The sequence below is a fragment of the Nanorana parkeri genome, unplaced genomic scaffold, assembly GCF_000935625.1.
Source record: "Nanorana parkeri isolate BGI_ZX_2015 unplaced genomic scaffold, ASM93562v1 scaffold71, whole genome shotgun sequence".
Classification (NCBI taxonomy): Eukaryota; Metazoa; Chordata; class Amphibia; order Anura; family Dicroglossidae; genus Nanorana; species Nanorana parkeri.
The window spans coordinates 1,311,703-1,322,217 of NW_017306339.1; positions in this window are offsets into that span (position 1 = coordinate 1,311,703).

The window sequence follows — 10,515 nt, forward strand, 5'->3', positions numbered from 1 at the left end:
TCCTTAAGGTGTGTTCGATCCACAGGTGGGTTCTGCAAGATCATGGCGATCTGTGTTCTGTCTTGTGTGGGGTCTACCGGGTCATCCAGAAGGGGTACATTCACTCTGCTGACGACTTCTCGTATCCCGTTTGCGGCCAGTTTTGCAGCAGTGTCTGCCAGGTGGTTGCCTCGTGCTTCTTGGGAATTCAGTCTTCCGTGTGCCCTCACTTTAAGTATAGCAACTTGTGTGGGGAGGAGCAGGGCGTCCATCAGGTCCCTGATGGCTACACTGTGTTTCACAGGTGTACCTGTTCTTCCAGATAACCCCGAAATCACAGGCAACACCAAGGGCATACCTTGAATCTGTATAAATATTGACTCTTCATCCTTCTGCCAACTTACATGCCGTAATTAAGGCTTGGAGTTCCGCCTCCTGTGCAGACCTGGAAGGGGGCAATGCCGAGGCCTGGAGGACCGTGTCCTCAGTAGTGACAGCATACCCCGTGTGGTACTGTCCTGTATGATCAGCGTACCTCGAGCCATCAACGTAGATAGTCAGGTCAGGGTTATCCAGAGGCACCTCGCTGACAGTTGGCAGATGTGTAGTTTCCATCTTCATCACTTCAAAACAGTCATGGGTGACGTCATGAGGAGCAGGACCATCTCGTCCATCATCGCCCCCCCCAGGAAGTGGGAGCAGAGTGGATGGATTCAGAATGTTGCATCTGAGAAGGGTAACGTTGTCCGGAAGGAGTAAGGTACACTGTAGCCTGAGATGTCTTGCTGACGACAGGTGTTTTGGCTGTACCTGGTTCAGTATGGCGGATATGTCGTGGGGAGCAAGTAGTATCAGATCATGCCCCAGTACAAGGTCAGCAGTTTTGTCCAGAAGAGCCTGGGCAGCAAAGACGGCTCGAAGGCAGGAGGGTCCCCCCCTGGCAACTGAGTCCAACTGGCAGGAATAATACCCAATAGGCCTAAGCCTGTTTCCATGGGTTTGGACAAGCACTCCAGTAGCATGGCCTTGATTTTCTGAGACGAACAGTTTGAAGGGCTTCTCATAGTTCGGGAGGCCCAAAGCGGGGGCAGAGGCCAGGATCTCTTTCAGAACCTCGAAGTTATCCAGGGCCTCAGAAGATAACGAGAAGGGGTCAGACTTCAGGGCGTCATAGAGGGGCTGCATCAAGAGAGAGGCTCCTGGGATCCAAGAACGACAGTAGGAGATTAATCCCAGAAAGGCATGGAGGGATTTCGGACCCAGAGGCAAGGGGATTTTCTTGATTGCGGCAACTCTCTCTTGAGTGAGATGTCGAGTGCCTTGGGAGATGCAATGACCCAGGAAAACCACCTTCTCTTTACACCACTGCACCTTTTGTTTCGAGGCCTTACATCCTTGGCCAGCCAGGTAGTGGAGTAGACTTTCTGAGGAGGTTGAGGCATCTTCAAGGTTGTCTGCGCAGAGAAGGAGGTCATCCACATATGGGAGGAGTACGACTTCCGGGTGTAATTTCATCCAGGTGTCCAGAATGAGGGCCATGGCTCTGGCAAATTGAGAAGGAGAGTTTTGGGCCCCTTGGGGCATAACAGTCCAAGTATACTGTTGGCCCTCGTGAGTGAAGGCAAAGAGAAACTGGCACCTAGGGTCAAGAGGTACACTAAAGAAAGCATTTGCCAGGTCAATCACCGTGAAATACTTCGAGGTAGGGGGTATCCCTGCTAGCAGCGTGTGTGGATTGGGGACAATCGGGGTTTCCAGGACCGTGGCTTCATTGACTGCTCGAAGGTCTTGAACCATCCTGTATTTTTCCGGTTCTCCTTTTGGGGTCCGCTTCTTGACTGGGAACAATGGTGTGTTGCATGGGGATATGCAGGGTATCAGAGCTCCATTGGACACAAGGGTCTTGACTTGTTGCGAAATGGCTGCAGATTGAGCTAGCTTCAAAGGGTATTGCGGTTTTCTGGGCAAGGGGCTTCCAGGTTTCAATTGTACCATGATTGGAGGCACTTTCAGGTGTCCTATATCTTCGGGTCCTGTGGACCACAGATGAAGAGGAATGCGGTTCAAGATCTCTGCTGGAATTGCAGCCTCGTCTGGCACATCCAAGGATAATAGAAGGGGAATGGAACAAAGGGCTGAAGCGTCATCTACAGTCAGTGGTGATGACACTTGAATGCTTCCATCGGCCTGGAACAAGATTGAGGCCTGGAGCCTGGATAGGACGTCAGTCCCTAACAAGTTTAAGGGGCAGGTGGAGGAGACTACAAACCGTGCTAGTAGATCAGGGAAGTGACCAACTCGTAAAGGGCGGGTTAGGGGACTTTTCCTCGGCGTCCCGTCCACGCCCACACATGTTACATCAATGGTTGAGAGGAAAGAGGTATCGGGCAACTCCTCTGCTCTAATTACGCTTCTGGCCGCACCTGTGTCGCATAAGAAGGTGGTGGGATGGCCCTCAATGGGGAGGGTTATTTTAGCAAGAGGCCCCCCCATGTCCCCAGATGATAGAGCCATGGCAGGGGTCAGCGACACAGGCTTGCCGGATTCCTAGCGGAGGAGATTCATATGATCCGGAGGTGGAGGAGGCCAGGTGTTGGATGGGTGGCCAGGTGGGATGTCCCGTCCCTGACGTTGATAGTCTCCCCTTGGGTCACGTTCCTGACCACCGGGATGTCTCTGTACAAATCTTTGAGGACTTTGACAATTCCTTCTGAAATGTCCGGGTCTTCCGCAGTTGTAACAGGCTTGTGGGTTTCGTGTGGCTGGTGGCAGGTCGGGTGTGTCAGAGGTCATCATGAGAGGAGCTACCTTCCTACAACTTTGTGATGATTCTAGACCCTTTGCCACTAACAGCAAGGTATCAAGGGGCAGCACCCTATACTCTGGGCGTGATAGGAGGAGCCCTTTCTTGATTGGCTCTCTAAGGCCTGAGACAAAAGCAGAGGACAGCATTTGGGTGTGTGCTTTACTTTGCATGTTAAATCCTAAATCAGTAAACACTTGTGAAAGTCTAGTGTGGAATTTCTCAACAGATTCAGCTTTGTCTTGTGTAATGTCCTGTATGCTAGTGGCTTGGTCTGCCAGGCGATCTCGCGCCCAATGTTGCAGTTGGGCTACGAATTCGCACCCCGAGTCATATGTGTTATCAGCGGGTATCCTGTCCTCACTGAAACATCTTTCCATCACCGGCCAGTAGGCATCCCCTGCCCTTATTTCACATAGGCTCACCAAATCTCGCCAAGCAGCGGCATACGTTTTCTGGATTTGGGCTATCTTTCTGTAAAATGGCATGGGCTGTCTCTCAGGATCTGGTAGACTGTTCACCAGGGAAGAGGCTTGGCTAGGGGTGAATGTTATATACATTAAAGGCGCCCCCTGGGCTGCAATGATGCCCCTCGGCGCAAGGGGTGGATTACCAGGTTGCTGCAACGGTTCATGCAATGGGTGCTGCAATGGTTGCTGCAATGGGTCATGGGGTGGGGCATCTTGCAAGGTGTCACGTGAATCACCAACGGGTGATGTTTCTGGTGTTCCAGACAGGTCTACTGAGGATTCACCGGCAGGTGGGATATATATGGGCATTGTATGGCCAGCCGTGGGAGTAGCCAGTCCTGGGAGGTGGTGACAACTTGGGGTTGCCTTGGCTCGTGCACCTGAGAATGGGTGGGTGAACAGGTGCGATGTGCACCTTAACATTATGGTGGGGGCAGAGCTCGGAAGGGGATGTCTAGGGGGGAGGTGAAGCTTATTCCACCTCGTCGCCAAGGCTGGATTTGGCGTCAAATCCCCTATCCTAGGGGGAGGCACATTCAAAGAGATGTTAGGTTTCTGGGCTCGAGCCCCAAGATCATCATCTGAGTCACCAGCTGCCTCCTCTCCCTCTTCTTCCCTGATGGCGGATTCCTCTATCATCATTAGTGGGGTGCCCTGAACCACCCTGAAATATGCTCCAGACTGGTCTATTACAGGATACAGGGGGATGGGCACTGGGGCTGATGACTCGGGTCAGTCATAACAGAAGGCCAAGCGGCTTTAGCCTATGTGCCTTTGCTTACATGTATTTTCTTTGCTTCATGTTATCAGTTTCTTGGTTACTTTACCATAATTGTTTTTCACTCCCTCCTTAATTTCCTCTGAGCATCATACAGTACATTTGCTACTAAAAACACAGCACTGTAGTTCAAGCTTGTATTGATTGGGACTGAAAGGTTTGGGCACAGCTGTTACATCTAAGCAATATGACAAAACAAGAAAGAAGAGTAGGAAGATAAGAGAATAGCTGCAGAGAGTGCAGTCGATTGTTAGGTCAAACATCAAAATCGACAGAAAAGGCACAAAGCACAGATACAGTTGTAAGGACATGTCCATCATTGCTAGAAGAGGCATGGAAGATCTTTTCCGTATGAATTAAAAAGTGACTTTGCGTCAGGTGCTAACTTAGAAACAATATGTAAACAAACAAAAACGGAGAAAATGTCATCTAATAAGATCCGTAAACCCCTGCACCGCCTGAAATGCCTGCAAAGGTGTATGGCTTAAGAGGATGAAGAAAAAAGTTATGTGAAGAGGAAATCAGAGTAAATAAAGGATTTAAACTGACATTTAGTTGAAAGGTGAATCACAATATTATATTTACCTATTTCTTACATAGAATGACTATCAGCTCCTCTGCTCAATCAAAAGATTACAGAAATATACTGTATATATATGTATATAATGTATGAGGGACAGGCTCAACTGGTAGTGGCAGTGGTAGCCCATGTACGAGAAAGGGACACCCAGGAACAGCCTGAGCAGGTTTGACCTGCACTTTTATTCAGAAAGGCAGAAATCAAACACAGGAGGGCTTTGTATAGCAGAACCATAACCTAAAACAAACAAAACATCTACTTGTCCGAGTCATTAACTAAGCTCAGGTCAGTTGCTAACTAACAGGACGCCCATAAAAAAATCCCTATAACAATCAGACAGCACGTGTAGGTTTTTAGGCTTCTGTCAGCAGTCATCCTTTTCACCCAGCAGCAGGATATCATAGCATAGAGAGCTCTGAGTATTAGTCATGTCACATATATAAAGACCTGTGGACAAATGAGATTAAGAATGAGGTCTGGCTATCAGGTAAGATGTGGACCTAGGAACAGAACTACCGGCGGTGCAGCCAGTGCGGCTGTCCCAGGGCCCAAGGCAGGGGGGGCCCGCCGCCTACTGACAGGGTTGGACTGGGCCAGGAGGCAATTGCCCCCGGGCAGTAGTGTAATTACCGCCATACGCGGGGCAGAGTGGGGCCCGGTCAGAAGGCTGGGGCCCTGCAGCAGAGAAGATGGAGGCCAGGCCCAAGGCAGGGGCCCAAGACAGAGGGGCCCGCCGCCCACTGACAGGGTTGGACTGGGCCAGGAGGCAATTGCCCCCGGGCAGTTGTGTAACTACCGCCATACGCGGGGCAGAGGGGTCCCGGTCAGAAGGCTGGGGCCCTGCAGCAGAGAAGATGGAGGCGGGCCCAGCAGTGGAAATGGAGGAGGCTGGGGCCCAGCAACGCTAGTCTGGAGGTGGAGGAGACCAGGGCCCAGCATCGCCGGTCCAGAGATGGAAGAGGCCGGGGCCCAGCATCGCCAGTCTGGAGGTGGAGGAGGCCGGGGGCCCAGCAGCAGGTATGAGGAGCTCTGTGTGCAGGGAAAGGGACCCCGACCAGCCTGCCTGATACCTTGCAAAGCCCACCATAGAGAGTCTCAGGTGGGCTGTGCAGGATCTATGGTGGGCTCTGCAGGGTCTCAGCTGGGTCCAGAGTCCAGGGTGTTCCTAAGTCCAGAGCCCAGTGCATTCCTCGGTCCAAAACCCAAGGCATTCCTGAGTCCAGGGCCTAGTGTGTGCCTTAATCCAGAGCCCAGTGCGTTCCTGAGTCCAGAATCCAGTGCATTCCTGAGCCCAGAGTCCACTGCGTTCCTGAGACCAGGGTCTAGTGCGTTCCTGAGTCCAGTGCGTTCCTAAGTCCAGAGTCCAGTGCGTTCCAGAGTCCAGTGCGTTCCAGAGTCCAGTGCCTTCCTAAATCCAGAGTCCACTGCGTTCCTAAGTCCTAAGCTGAGTGCGTTCCTAAGTCCAGAGTCCAATTCATATAGTGTTCTGCATTGCTGGGATTTGTAGTCCCCCTACAGCCGGTGTCATTCTGCATTAGAGTTTAAGCTCCTCTGTACAGAAACTAATGTGACTGGCTTAGTGTTCTCTATACAGCACTGCGGTATATGTCAGAGCTATATAAATGTATAATAATAGTGTGGGGGGGGACATTAGAATGTAAGATCCTCTGGTACAGAGACCGCTGGGGGTTTGGTGGGCCAGTGAGATCTGCCCCCCCTTGGGAGCGGGAAGGGGGGGCCCAAGATAAAATCTTGCACTAGGCCCCTCTGTTCATTAGGTCCGCCACTGCCTAGGAATAGAGGCTTTATCCCACCCAAAGCTCTACAAAGCTTTTGGGCTCCAGGACCCAAAAGAGGACTTCTTAAGATCTGAGAAAAAGTCTGTTTTCCCCAAATCAGTCTTCAAGCCAGAAGCCCCTCACCATGTGGATGTGAGAAACATAGATGAGGCACCATCCACAATCCTGCCATTCAGTGCCTCACAATATGCCTCCACCGGCGCTGCTGGCTATCTCAGACTCTGCTGTCGCCCATGTGGGCCAGGACTGTTAACACTTCCAACTGCTGAACTCCCCTGCGATCACTGAACCTGAAGTGGAGGTGACGTGAATTATATCACTTCCGGTTTCAGTGTGTTATTTCTCCTGCTGCTGTATCCGGAGAAGAAGCTGGTGAAGCAGATCTCCACTTCATCAGCTTCTTTGGGGGTCCATAGCTGACATTAGAGGTCTAATTGACTCCCGATGTCTCCATAAAGAGTACCTGTCACTGTATCTATTCTATCACTTAGGGAGCTTGTTAGCTGCACACTCAGCTCACAATCTTCTCCCTGCAGAGAGTGGTGACTGCTCGTCCCCTCTCTCTTTTCCCCCATTGCTCATTGGAGGGACAGACAGAGGAGGTGTGGGCACAGCTGGCTCTGGCTCTAGAGAGGCATAGCCAGCTGTCAATCAGGTAATGGGGTGGATCCAGACAATATTGTCAGGATCTTTCCCGGATGCAGCACACCTCTGCTCTGCAAGTGTATAGCGGGCAGTAGCCTGCTAAATGCTGACATTGGGTTACAAGAGGACATTAGCAAATGTACTTCTGTTACCTAAAAGAGGACTAAAGCCAAATAAAAGGTTTGGCTTAAGTTCTCTTTTAAGCTGGCCGTACACCATTAGAATTTATTTTTGAATTGTTAGTTTGATTTGCTAATAGTTAATGGGATCAAACTGATGATCATTTTTGACCATAGTAAGGGAAAAATTCAGAGGAGCAGATGGAATTTAAATCCTAATTGTGAATATAGATTTTGTGCAGGAAACTTCATTTATTCCAAAATCAAATGTTCAAAACAAACGAAATTTTCGAACAACATTCTTCAAACCTCTGATGGCATTATCGAATGTTATGATGGGTTTTTGAATAAGAATGTTCATAGGAAACTCTACCAGTGTATGGCTATTATAGGCTGGACAGAATAAGTGGCAGTGACAGAGGCTGGAAATTAAAGCACTGCAAGGGTGCTTATGGTCACCTTAAATTACATGCCCTGAAAACTCTTTTAAAAAACAAAAATGTTGATGAAACTACACAAACTACCCCAGCAATCTTATATTGTGCCCAACCTCTCCCTGTCTTTGTCATATCTAAGTTAAAAAATATATAAATAAAGGGGGGGGGGGATAGAAACAAAAAAAATGATATTCTAATATTCTAAACACCATCAGACATGAATTAATTTACAGTTATCAGAATAAATTATTTATTTTTTGTGATCGTAACTCTTTAACTCCCATTGTTGAAAAGTGAGATACCAACCTAGCTTTGCTGTTTGGTAGGTATTCCTGGATCACAAGACTGGCTGAACAGATTTATACATCATACATATTGGCAGGTAAAGCAGCTAAAACAATTTCCGTATATGTATTTCAACTGCTGTTTGCTTAGAGTTCTGCTTTAAAGAAGTACTCTGGCCAAAACCTTTATTAACCCTTGCAGTGGGGCTATCCCTGCACTGCAAGTGTTAACTGCTCATTTTGGTCTAGGAAGGAAAATAAAAAAGTTATACTCACCCGATCCTCCGAGCCGCCCAGCTCTTTGACCGGTCCCTGGAGGCTGGAGCCTCTCTCCCCTTTGGCTGCAGAGGTCTAAGGTCCCTGAGTAATCACGTTCTATACAAAGCGTATAGGACGTGAGGTCGCTGAAGGACATACCATTGTTGCAGCAGAAGAGACAGATAGGAGGGAGCGCTGTCACAGACGGCTGTCTCCAAGGATCGGGTGAATGACATGATTGAATAAACAGTAAAAGTTATTTAGATGTGAAAAAAAATATCAAGCAGCAAACTAATGGATGGTGGGGGCAGGGGAGAAATAAGTCAGCTATCCCTGAGCAGCCGGAGGAGAAGAATGGGCCCCAGATGGCCCTTTATAAAGTCAATAATCTAATGTTTGCTCCAGTATTACATTGTCATGAGGACAGTATAATAATTTGCTTGGAGAGTGCTTTCTATTAAAAAATAGATTGTTCTAGATGACAAGCAGAAAACAGAATGACAAATAATCTATCTCTGTTACTTTGGATTCTTTCCATGGCAACAAACGCTACATCGCGGCTCAATCATATTAAAGAAAAAGAGAAGGCGACTTATTGTTTCTGCAGTTGTGTTGCTGCCACCTACAGACTTTCTTCAGCCCGAAGAGAAGAAGAATATAGTTTTCAGGATGCCGAGCAGCAGTGCGTTGTAAATATGAATAAATGTTGGGTGAAAGTTCATCCCAGCGCAGTCAGTGGGAAGGATTTTGTAAAACACATTTTTGTAATGGTTTAACAGCTATATAGAATAAATCAATATTCCCAGTTGGCTTTGATGCTCCCTGTTCCTCTTTACTGATTTGATCAAAGGAAATGTATTTTTCGCAGCTCCAACATTCATCCATGTATATAAGCACTCTGAACACAGGAGCAGCAGGATGAATGCAATAGTTCTTGTTTTCTACAAGTTCCATTTGCTGACCTAAAGAGACTTGAAGAGACTGTTATCATCTGGAAACTGAATGTTCATGTTTCTGACCATGTATCATTTTACACTCATATTTATGTGTAACATGAAACATGGCCAAATCGCAGACCCCCTACCCAGGGCCAGCCCTATAATGAGGGAGCCGGAGATGGTTGCTTAAGAACTTTTAGCAACCTGTGACACTCTGGCTGTCATCCCGTCCAGCTTGTGGCAACCAGTGACGTCATTGTGCACCTCCAGCAGCCCCCTGTTCTCATCATGCATCACCAGCACAACCCCCCCAACCATGGCCTCAGGCAGCAGGGGGTCTAGGGATACCCCTTCCCCCACCCCCTCCCGCTCCCTACTTACCTGAATCAGGGGGTTCTTCTCCCTCTCAGGCTGCTACTTGTGTTTGAAATAGGAATCGCTGTGCATGGCTCTGCCAACACATCAGCATCACCCATTCATGAGTAACTACAAATTCCATTAGCCACCGCGGCAGAGGGACTTTTCAATGAAATACAAGTGTGGTGATGTCACCACACTTGTAGTCCATTGACACCTCTTCCAGTCCAAGTTACTGAATGTCCGTACCTCGCTGTGGAAATGGATGGGAGGAAGAGTCTGCAGGAGCCAGAGCCTTGCATCTGCTGATTGCGGTTGACTTAGACTTTAATGAATGTAAATTTTTCTCTTTTAAGCATTTATTATTTCTCTGCAAAAGGTGATATTATCTTTTAATGCCCAAATCCAACTAAAACTTCTATTATTTATTGCAGGGGTAGACAACCTTGGCACGCCACCTGTGCTAAAAATAAATCCCTTATATCCCATGTGAGGTTGCAAGACAGCCACAGGCATGACTTCCGAATGGGAGATTTGTAGTTTTACCACAGCTGGAGTGCCGGGGTTGCCTACCCCTGATTTACTGAATTAAGGGGGGAAGGCTTTGAGTCTCTGTCATGTCTTTATGTCTTTATTGCTATCTATGTCCCTATTGGGAGATTGTGCCTTGCAGTCAGGGCAGAACGTCATGAGAAATCTCTCCAACAGGTACACAAATAAAAAGAAAAACAAATTTTAAAGATTACGTTTTTTTTTTTTCTTATCCAGCCCCAGGGACATAATTTACTGTAGCTCTAACGAGGTTTGTCTCATGTCCTGGTGCTTGTTGCTTATTGTTAAAACCTTCACACTGGTGCCCTCGGATGCACCCTACAGTGCTGATCTTCTGATGCCGCTGCTGCCAGTATGAAAGGGTCAACATGCCTCCACCTCCTAGCAACCTGCCACGTACCTTGGTGTGAGCCTGAAGTGACGAGGAAGGCCTTCCCTTGCATCTCTCGTCTGAGCCCCACTGGAGATGAAACAGTAGTTGTGGCGCCAGAGAGGGGCAGGAGTGCCTGTGGCTGG